The sequence below is a fragment of the Myotis daubentonii genome, chromosome 1 (assembly GCF_963259705.1).
Source record: "Myotis daubentonii chromosome 1, mMyoDau2.1, whole genome shotgun sequence".
Taxonomy (NCBI): Eukaryota; Metazoa; Chordata; class Mammalia; order Chiroptera; family Vespertilionidae; genus Myotis; species Myotis daubentonii.
The window spans coordinates 127,390,033-127,401,273 of NC_081840.1; the positions used below are offsets into that span (position 1 = coordinate 127,390,033).

The 11,241-nt window shown below is 50.5% G+C and overlaps 1 pseudogene; it reads left to right on the forward strand.

Annotated features, from left to right (window-relative positions):
- Window positions 1-5,985: 5,985 nt before the first annotated feature.
- Window positions 5,986-10,199, forward strand: LOC132234261 (UDP-GalNAc:beta-1,3-N-acetylgalactosaminyltransferase 2-like; annotated as a pseudogene).
- The last annotated feature ends 1,042 nt before the right edge of the window (window positions 10,200-11,241 follow it).

Genomic DNA, 11,241 nt, shown 5'->3' on the forward strand with positions numbered 1-11,241 from the left:
TACCTGCTCCCGCTTTATCTTTGCGACTCCCCAAACAGGGGAAAGTGCCAAGCATGTAATCATTGCTTAGCTGCCTTTGTGGTACTAGGTCCTCCCTTAGAGCTGAAAACAGACAATGGACCCGCATACACTAGTTCTGCTTTTCAGCATTTTGGGCAGCAATATCAAATTTGTCATAAAACTGGTATCCCTTACAACCCTCAAGGTCAAGCAATAGTGGAAAGAGCCCATCGTACTGTTAAAATGCAATTACTAAAACAGAAAGGGAGACAGATGTTCTGTGTCACCTCAAAACAAATTCAGTCATGTTCTTTATACTTTAAATGTTTTGAATTGCGATGCAGAGGGTCCTACAGCAGCTGAAATGCATCGGGCCTCCTGTACAACAGCTTCCTCAGGCTTAGCCCGGTGAAAGGCTGCACAAACTAGACAATGGCTTGGACCAGATCCAGTAATGATGTGGGGCAGAGGTTGTGTTTGTATCTTTCCAGATGGAGCAGCGCAGCCAATTTGGGTGCCAGAGCATTACGTGGACCCAGAGACGCTCCTTGTCCCTTCACTCAAAAGACAGAGTTGCCCCGATGACAGCAAAGCAGAAAAAAGAAAAAAAGGAAGGCTACACAAGGGTCCGAGGTGCCAACATGTGGTCAGCTGAAGAAATTAATGGGGGCCCAGCAGATGGTAGAAAAACAAGATGTGGAAGCTACTCCCTCAATCATGTTTCTGGCTATGCTAGCATTGGTTAGCTGCCGATCTTCTGCAAAGTCTTGCGCAGCCAAGTCTGAGGCCTCTAAGTAAATCAGCAAAAGAAACTTCCATTTAGTAGAAACTCACTTATTTCTGTTTTGCATTGGCATTATTTGGTTATTCTTACTAGTTTTAAAAATGTGAACACATTGGCATTGTTTTGTTAATAGCCAGAGCTTTATGTTTAAGTTTTAAAATTCTGTAGTTTGGCTTTTGCATTGGCAGTGTTTTATTATTGTTTTAATAGACGGAGTTTTGTTCTTGAAGCTTAAGTTTTACTTTCATTATAGTAGCTTAAAAATGAAAAAGGGTGAGATGTAGGATGGGGCTATAGGGTTAAGCCTCGGTCTGGCCTATTGGCAAAGCCACAAACAAGTCCCACCATAGAGGGCACAGTCCTCTTAACATAATTAGGCTTGACCTTATGATGATCCCTAGATCTTATCTGTGTAGCTAATGGGCTGAGGCAAGTGCAGCAAACCCTGCCAAAACAAGTGAAACTCACAAGAACATTGTAACTATGGTGACCACTACCTTTTTATCTCTGGCTATAAAATGAAGGCTCAGCTTGCCTTTGGATCTCTCTCTGTGACCTCAGCTAGGCACAGGAAGATCCACCTAGACCCAGCTTATTCTCTGTGTCTGTCATTTCTTCATCCTTTACCACCCTCCCTCAGGCTTTCAAACCCTTGGCTGTGCTGGCTCGGCCCATCATTCCATCCAGGCTCCAGCACCTCACTCTGGGCCACCACACCTCCCTGATTTTGTCCCCATGCCTTAGAACCGAATGTTTGGGAAGGGAAGAAAGCAGGAAGTGCTCCAAAAATCTTTTATAAACATCTTGTCAAGCACTGCAAATACACCACAAAGATTTTGACTGGAATTGTATCTATAAATAAATTGTGGAGAAAAGACATTTATAAAACTGAGTTTTCCAAACTATTTAATAGTCTGTTTGATTAACTCTCAATGTTTAAAATATTTCCCTTAGAGATGCTGTATTTGTTTTTTAGATTTATTCTCAATCATTTAATGCTCTTGATCCTAGTATAAATATCATTTTAAAATTCTATTTTCTTTTTCTTGCCAGATTTAGAAATAAAATTATGTTGCATTTTGAGCTAGAATTCAGTACCTTGCTAAACTCTTGTTTTTTCTTACGTGAATATTTTATCTGCAGATTCTTTTGGATTTTCTATATGAATAGACTTGTACCAGTAATCTATAAATTATTATAGTTTTGGTTCTTCTTTTCCTGTTCTTAGAATTTTCTTTTTCTTTCTCACTGAAAGAATGGTCTCAAAAAAGTGGGTAATCATGTCTTGAGGAATTCCAAAGGAGAAACAGAATCTCTCTCTGTAATTATGTAGATAGCAGGGTTTTAAAGGTAGACATCCCTTATTAGTGTGTTTGTTTCTCTTGCTGTATAACATACTGTTATCAGAGAAAGTGGAGTTCTTGGGGTGCTGCTGGAAGAAGCATTTCTCGAGATCCCCAGGGGAGAATGAGATATGGTAGAAAGGTTTATTTCTGTGGAATTACACCCCTGGGTTTCCAAAGTCCCATTTCCCTTAGTCCAGTCATAGGAGAAGAACAGCTGAGGTTGCAGTGGAGCGGCAAGCAAAGCCATTGCCCAGAGTTTCCTTTCCATGTTGGAGCTGGGTCCCATTCAGTGTCAGGTTAGTCACAGTCCATTGGTCCAGTGTGTGGGGGGTCCACATGGAACAAAAGGGCCCCACAAGCCAGGAGTCGCACAAGTCCCAAGACAGCCCAGAACACAAGCGAGCAAGCACCTTTGTTTCAGGGGTGGGGAACCTCTGTTCTGCCAAGGGCCATTTGGATATTTATAACATCACTAGTGGCCCGGTGCACGGATTCATTGTACATTGAATGGAAATTAATTAGAAGAAATATTTTAATAGCACTATTTGCCCTTTATAATAGAAGTGTCAGAGACAAAAGAAAATTAGTAAAATGTATATGAAAAGAATATATAAATTGATTAATAAATATAAATAACAAAATGATATAACAACAAAGACATGATATAAAAACAACCAACACATGGCATAAAAAAACAAAAACATGATATAAAAACAAGTGATAAAAATAATGACTGATATAGTTATTCTGACACAGAGGCCAGTGTCAGATGGGGACAAATCAATTCTTGGAATCAGAACAACCTCTCTTCTGCAGATTGTGTTAATACTTCAGCTTCTATTATGTTAGGTCACAATCTTTTGATAATAAATCTAGTACCATTACCAAGACCCCATATACTATTAAGATTTCTCATTATCATGGTGATTGCACCTACTTTCAATTCTAATTTATGACACAGCACTACCGAAGGAGTAATACTTTTAAGAGATTTGATGGGAAAATTTTCCTTTTGAGCATCATCTGTTGAATCTACTATTATTGTCAGTTACTACACTATCATCTCTGAGTCTTAATGCAATATCCATTCCCCAGTCTTTTTCACCATGTGGGAAAAGAATAGGATACATCATTACATCTAATGTAAGAAACAGGATATTGATTTGTTTCATTTTAGTGGCATTTGGAGTATTGGGATCTGGTTTACAATGAATGAGCAAGTAAGTCCCTTTCAAAAGGAGGTTCTCCATTTTCCTTTTTGAATATGACAGCTACTTCGGTTACATGGGGATGATTATATCTACCTGGATCACTATTACAATCATATTTAATCACCATTGTTACTTCTGTGCACCGCCACCGCTTTCTTTTAGCTTCAGAATGGTCACCGTCTGTGGGGCGATTGGGCCCCCACTTGCACCTGCCTCAGCCTGGCACTGCCCACTCACCTGCTCCACCATCCTGCCATGGTCCTGCTCTCATCGGGGGCCCCAAGGGGTTGGTAGCACCTCCACTGCTGTCCACTGCCAGCACCACATCACAGATGCTGCCAATTCCGTGCTGCCCTCTGGTGTTCAGCGCACATCATAGCAAGTGGTGGAACTCCTGGTGGAACTCTTGAGGGGACAATTTGCATATTATGCTTTTATTATATAGGATTGGGCCTGAGGATTTACATGAATTTGGGCAGGGGGAGGACACAAGCATTTGGTGTATATCAAGGTTGTTCAAAGTTCTTGGCCATGTGGGCTTAGCCAGGGGTGGGCAAACTTTTTGACTTGAGGGCCACAATGGGTTCTTAAACTGGACCAGAGGGCTGGAACAAAAGCATGGATGGAGTGTTTGTGTGAACTAATATAAATTCAAAGTAAACATCATTACATAAAAGGGTACAGTCTTTTTTTTTTTTTCAGTTTTATTCATTTCAAAAGGGCCGGATCTGGCCCGCGGGCCATAGTTTGCCCACGGCTGGCTTAGACACATGGCTGCCTACTTCATGAGGCCAGCAAGGAGAATATCTCACTTTAGGGTGGGCTCAGTCTTCTTTTTCTTTCTTTCTTTTTTTTTAATATTTGACTTATTCACTTTTTATTTTAAAACCCATATGGTTTTATAAACCAGTGTCTCCTCAATAAATTCAACAAGAGAGAGAGGGAAAGAGAGATTGAAAAAGAAAGATAGAAAGAAATGAAAAGATTAGAGGCCTGGTGCACAAAATTTGTGCACTTGGGGGGCCCTCAGCCTGGCCTGTGCTCTCTTGCAGTCTGGGACCTCTCAGGGGATGTCCGACTGCTGGCTTAGGCCCACTCCCCAAGCCGGAAGTTCGGCTTCCCTCTTGCAGTGTGGGACTCCTCACTCCTTACCACTCACCTGCTTGCTGCTCCTTACTGCTTCAGGGGAGGTGAGAGAGGCTCCCTCCACCACAGCTGCGCTGGCGTGAGTCCAGCTTCTGGCTGAGCAGTGCTCACCCTGTGGGAGTGCAGTGACCACCAGGGGCAGCTCCTGCATTGAGCGTCTGCCCCCTGGTGTTCAGTGTTTGTCATAGGGACCAGTCTTTGTGCAGTTTGGTCAATTTGCATATTAGGCTTTTATTATATCGGATGAGATGATCCATGAGTACTCGCCGCATTTAGATTTTTGTTATGTCCTCCCTGGAAGGAAGGAAGGCTGGGAGGACAGGAGGCTCGGACATGTTGGACCTGCCAGCAGCAACTCCTGGGAATTTTCACTTGTGAGTGGCCCGGCTGGCCCCCTGTTCCGGCCAAGGAGGGAAAAAGATTTTCCTAGCCCCCCTTCTGCTGCCTGGTCAGTGGAGCTGTGCTGGCCCGGAGGGGAGAGCCCCCCCCACACACACACCCCATACCCTCCTCCCCCCCCCCCCCCCCACACACACAACAGGCCCTCCAGGACCAAATGGGACGCCCTTGCTGCCTGGGATCCCAATTGGTCCCTCTGATGTTCTGGCTGGTTGTCGGGAGCCACCTGGCGGCTGCTTTTATTGTGGGGATCCTGCTGGTGGTGCTGGTGTGTGGGTGCCTGGTCCTTTCTGGGGAGACTGGACCTGCAGAACCAGCGAGGCTGAAGTGCAGGCTCCTTCTGTTGTCCTCCCCTTGCTTCCCTTCTGGGCGGCTGCCAGTGGTGGCCCCCATGCCCTCTTGCAGATCAAGTGGTGAAGGGCGCTCTCCCTCCCGGGCTGGGCCCCCGCCAGACAGGATGGGCATTCCTGGCGAATGGGACCCCTCTTCTTGCTCTGCCCCAGGCCCTCTCCCCTCCGTGGATGGCGGTGTGTGGAGGGGAAGGGCTGCGGAACCGCCCCACCTGGGTTACAGGCCCCTGGTCTAAGGCAGCTGCACTCTCCGCCCGCCTCAGGCTGTGCCTCCGGAGCTCCCCTCCCCGCAGCGGGTGGGGGCGTCCCTAGGTCGCAGCTTCCTGTTGGATGAGCTGGTGCTGCTTGGCCTTGGCCCTCGGTGGTGCCCCTGGAGCACTCTGGGATGTCCCTCAGGGCCCAGGCCTAGGGGGTGGTGCGGGTTCCTGTTCCCCATGAGCCTCTGGGGTCCCCGCTTACCGGTGCCCTGGAGGCGTCTAGGGGGCTCTGGCCAGACAGGGGAGGCGCGCCCCCCCCCCCTCACGTGAGGGGGGCCGGGACGTGAGTGATCCCATGGGGCCAGTCAGCGACACCAGCTGCGGCCCTGGGTTCTGCGGGTTCCCCCTCTGCCCTCCGTGGATGTGGTGGGTTCTGTCCTGCGTCCTCCCGGCGCTGCCCCCGCAGCAGGCGGCTCTTTAGTTCACTGTGGATGAGGCCCGGCGAGGCCAGAGGAGGAGCCCAGGCAGCCCGGGCGCTCCCTCCTGACGGCCATGTCGGGGCGCTGGGGTGTCCCTGTGCTGCCTTGGTCCCCATGGAGCTTCCTGGCCCTGCGGGCTCCTCGGAACTCTCCAGCCTTCGCCAGTGGAGGGTTGTTCCGGTGAGTGGGGAGGATGCGCCCTCCATATGAAAGGCTTCTCAGCGATCCGAGAGGGTGTCTTGGGGTGCCGATCCCGGAGGGTGCCTTGGGGTACTGATCCCAGAAGGTGCCTTAGGGTGCCAATCCCAGAGGGTGCCTTGGGGTGCCGGGACCCCAGCCGCCGCCCCCTGGAAGCACGTTAGGGAGCCCCTCTGGGCTCTGAGTGGCTCAGCGAAGATGCAGTGGTGTCTTGAGGACCTGGGCCTGCGCCTCCCCTTCCAGTCGGGGAGGGTCCTGCTGGGCCTGGCGGGGCCACTGCGAGGTTTGCGGTGGGTGTGGTGGGCGTGGCGGGGCCGCTCTGTGTGTCTGTGGGGTGCGAACCCCGCTTGTTTACCAGGGGCCCATCCAGGTCCATTCCTGACCCCCACGTCCACCCTCCGATGTCGCCCCCGCGCTTCCTTTGTGGGTCCACTCTCCTGGGGTCACCGCCGACGCGCCCCCTTGGGGTCTGCCCACCGCGCCCCAAGAACCGGCCTTCTGCCTCGGGGTGTTGCCCCTCCCCAGCCCCCACCTCTGGAAAGGGCGCGGTGTTGGGGGTGGGTGCCTGGTTGTGGGCGCCTGTGTCCGGGAGAAAGAGGGGATCTGGATCAAGGTCCTCGGGGCGGGGCCAGGCCTCGCGAGGGGGTGGAAGGAGGTTTTCCTCTGAGGCCAGTTGGCGCTTCCTGGGCTCCGCGGGCCCTCCTGGGCTGGAGGCCTCTGCGGTGACACCCCGCGGGTGCCCCATGCGACGCCCACTCGCGTCCTGGTCTGATTTCTTCCTTCTGTGCTTTCTCCCCAGCAATGTCCTCACTCACCTGGCGGGGCCCCAGCGCCTGGCCCCCACGCTGCCCGCTGCCTGGGGGTGGTCGCCCCATTGTGTCTCTCAGGCCTCGGGGAGCGGTTGGCCGGGCTGGGGTTGGTGTCCTCAGTCTTCTTTTAAGGGTTTTCATCTGAGTGAATCAGCCTCACTAGAATAATCCACCTTTTGAGTAATTCAAAATTAACCGAATTCATTACATTTGCAAAATCCCTTTACAGTTGCACATTCTAATGGCTAGGGGCCAATCGCAGATCCTGCCCACACTCAAGGGAAAAGAATTGTAAAGGGTGAGACACCAAAAGGCAGATATGATGAGGTCATCCTCTTCTGAGTCTGTCTGCTACAATTATGTGAAGTTCCCTGAGTCTTGCCATGAATGAATGGTGAATTTTACTGGATGCTTATTTTGCATCTATTAATTGTTTTCTAAGTTTGTTAATGTGGGCCCTGGCCAGATAGCTCAGTTGGTCAGAAGGTTGTGTTGAGTGTTTCCTTCCAAGTCCCGCGTGGAGTAGGGTTTGGTACCTGAAAGAGGAGCCGCACAACAAATGAGAGAAAAAACACGAGATAATTTTGCAATATTGGAGGACCAGGCGGGCAAATCCAACTCCAGGAGAGGGACTTCCACCCATGCTCAGGCTGCTCCAATCTTTTATTGATCTGGAGTAGCCCTTAGGCAGGCAACCCCCCATTAACAGGCAGACTAGCCCATCAGCAAGGATTTACATAATAATAAGTGGGGGAGTAGTTTCAGCTACCACTGTCTGGACTAACAGAGGTGGCGCCTAGCTCCGACCTTTGCTAGGGCTTCAAAGGCACCCAGCCTTTGGGGGTTTTCGGGGAGTTCTCTGTCTATGCTTATCAGATAGTGAAGGCAATAAACAGTTTCCCACAGGTTGTGCGTTTGATCCTTGGTCAGGGCACATGCAAGACTCAACCAATAAATAAGTGGAACAACTAATCAATGTTGTGGTTTATTTTTCCCGCTTTCTCTCTCTCTCCCATTCTCTCTCTAAAATCAATCTTTAAAAATGTGTCCATGTGAATTACATTATTTGCTCTTGTTAAACCAACCTTGTGTTTCTCAGATAAACTGACCTTGGTTATAATATTTTTGTTGTTGGTTTGTTTTATACATTGCTACTTTTTCCTCTTTGTTCATGGATAATGATAATACAAGGAAGTTTAAATACTTTATCTCCATTTATACTTCTCCAAACTTATGTGTATTGCATTATGTTTGAATTCTGTCTTTTCTTTTTAATACATTTTTATTGATTTCTGGGAGGAAGGAAGAGGGAGAGTTAGAAGCATCATGATGAGAGAGAATCACTGATGGGCTGCCTCCTGCACGCCCCCTACTGGGGATTGAGCCCTCAACCCGGGGCATGTACCCTTGACTGGGCTTGAGCCCAGGACCCTTCAGTCCTTAGGCTGATGCTCTATCCACTGAGCAAAACCAACTACGGCTTATTTTTTTTATTGTATTTATTTAGATACACTTTAGTCCTGGTCCCAGGATACACATTGATTTTAGAGAGGGGGAAGAGAGATAGATGATAGATAGATGATAGGTAGGTAGATAGACAGATAGGTTGATAGATACCTTTTGGTACATAGGACAATGCTCCAACCATCCCAGCCACGCCAGCCAGGGCTAATTTTGTCTTATATTTTTTAATAACACTAGACATGGTCAGCGAGGGGGGCTCCGCAACTGCCGCCCCTGCTTCTGAGGAGCCCAGGTGCGGGCCGGGAACCCGAGGCCCCTGAACAGCAGTGGGCGCCCCTGGAGCGGCCCCTGCCCTCCACAGGAATTGAAAAGGGAGGGCCTAGGGCGCGATGGGGGTTCCGGGTGGGGTTTTTTGTGGCCAACACTACAAGGGCTGGTGCTGCTGGGCCCTTGCTGCTCCTGGCGGTGCTACACCTCTGGCTGCAGCTGCCCTTCGCCCCTCTCCCCGCAGATCCATGGGCCCCATTTCCACAGGGGAATCTAGTCACTGTGATGTGGTCCTTGAGTGCTGTCAGCCAGCAATAGCCATGAACTTGGGAATGCGATGGGAAGCACCTGGCGGAGACTTTCAGTACTGCGGCCGCACTAAGGCCCTGGGGCCTGAAGTTCAAAGCCAGCTCCTGGCTGCCAGGTGCCCTTGGAGGACCAGGGACCTACCCTGCAGCTGCTCCACATCTCAGACCCAGTTTGAATCAGGACAGTGAGGCTTCCGTTTCCTGCGGACCCTCCTGCAGGCTTCTCCGAGGACCGAGTCCTCAGCGGGAGCTGTGGGGTCTCCACCCCATCGTGAGTGCCAGGCGGGGTGGAAGGAGCCAGCCCTGTGGGCATCCCAGGACCATCCCCGACCCGCTGTCCCCGGCAGGGCAGGGGCGGCCTCTTCCTCGCTGCTTTAGTCCTGAGCTGGGTGCGCAGGTGAACAGGCCACCTCAGCAGGGAGCTCCGAAGGCACCTGACGGGGCTGGGGTGAGAGCCAAGACCTCCTGGCCAGAGACCCACTGCGCAGGGCGGGGCTGGGGCGGGTCCTCAGAGCCTCCAGGGGGGGGAGGGCGTGGCCGCAGAACATCCCGGGAGGTGCAGGGCTTGGCAGGCAGGTCCAGATGGATGGCAGGAAGGGGTCTCACAGAGCCTTCTGTCCCTGGGAGACGTGCTGATCCCCTCAGGGGTCCCCCATAGGAAGGTGCTCCCTGAGGAGGAGAGCCGCCTCCACCAGGACACTGTCTCCGCGGGTGTCGCCCACACTCATCGGAACGTCCCTGAAGAGCTGTGGAGCCTCTATACTAGTAAACAGCGTGGAGACACCAGCTTTGATTTGTGGCTGAAGACAGAGGACGGCTGTTCCCTGGACCTAGAAGCCGTGGGTCAGAGAATCCGCACAGGACCCTGGAGGCCCGAATGTTTGGTGGGGAAACTCCAAGCTGAATGGGGTGGACCGGACAGGAATGTGGCAGGAGCTGGAGGACTCCAGCCCTGTTCACCGGCCTTTGCATGTGGGTGGGGGAGGGGGGGGGTCTCCAGGGACATCATCCACTGGCTGGCCAGCAGGGCCGGGGCTAAAGACGCACCAGGGTGAAGAGTCAGCTGGGAATAAGGATGGTGGCCATCGGACCTAAAAGGTTCTAGGACAGCCTGTGGCTGTGAGAGAAGACGTGAGAAACAGGGATGCTGTCCTCCCCTTCATGTTCACAGGAGCTCATGGACCTGTGGGGACTCAGGGAATTGCAGGGACCCTTGTCAGTGTGAGGCCAGATTAGGGTGACTCTAAGGCAGTGGTTCTCAACCTTCCTAATGCCGCCACCCTTTAATACAGTTCCTCATGTTGTGGTGACCCCCTATTTCATTGTTACAAATTGAACATAATTAAAGCATAGTGATTAATCACAAAAACAATATGTAATTATATATGTGTTTTCTGATGGTCTTAGGCGACCCCGTGAAAGGGTCGTTCAACCCCCAAAGGGGTCGGGATCCACAGGTTGAGAACTGCTGCTCTAAGGGGGGACCGAGGGTGGGAGTGACCCTGAGGAGAGCAGTAGGGCTTGATGACCTGCTCCCTCAGCAGCTCCAGGCCAGCTCTCCTGGGCCCACAGTGTGTCGCTTCATGTTTGCACAAGTTTCCTTTTGAAAAATAACCCTTAATGAATTATCAAGCAAATATGCCATGCTTATGTATGTCATCACAATCTGTCACTAGAGCTCAGAGAACAGCACACTGTGAACTGACCAGTTTGCCTGTGGAAAAGGCCATGCCTAAGCACGTGTTGAAGCCAGTGATGCCAGAATGTCATCGAAGCTGCCAGCAGCAATTAGTAAGGTTGGGACACTTTTTTCAACACCATAACCTCCTTCCTACAAACAGAGCATTGAAGGCATCACAACAGCTGGAGAGACAGCACCTACAACAAAACTAAGCAGGCAGTGCTTCAAACATTTATGGTAGTATCTCACTCATCATCATTATTATGAAATTACAATAACCTCTGCTCTTTTAGAGCACACACGTTACATAGTCTTTCAAATGGCAGTGATGCATCAAACCAGAAAAACAGCCTATATAATAAAAGAGAAACATGTAAATTGACTGTCCCTTCGCTATGCTCACCAGCCAATCAGGAGTGAATATGCAAATTAACCCAACAAAGATGGAGGGTTAATTTGCATGCACAGACACTGAGCGGAGAGCAGAGTGGGAGAACCAGCAGCTTGGAGGGACATGGCAGGGTGGGATGCCTGGCAGAGTGGGGTGCCATGGGACAGAGACAGAGCAGGAAGGGAAAACCTAGAGTGTGGGGATCACCAGG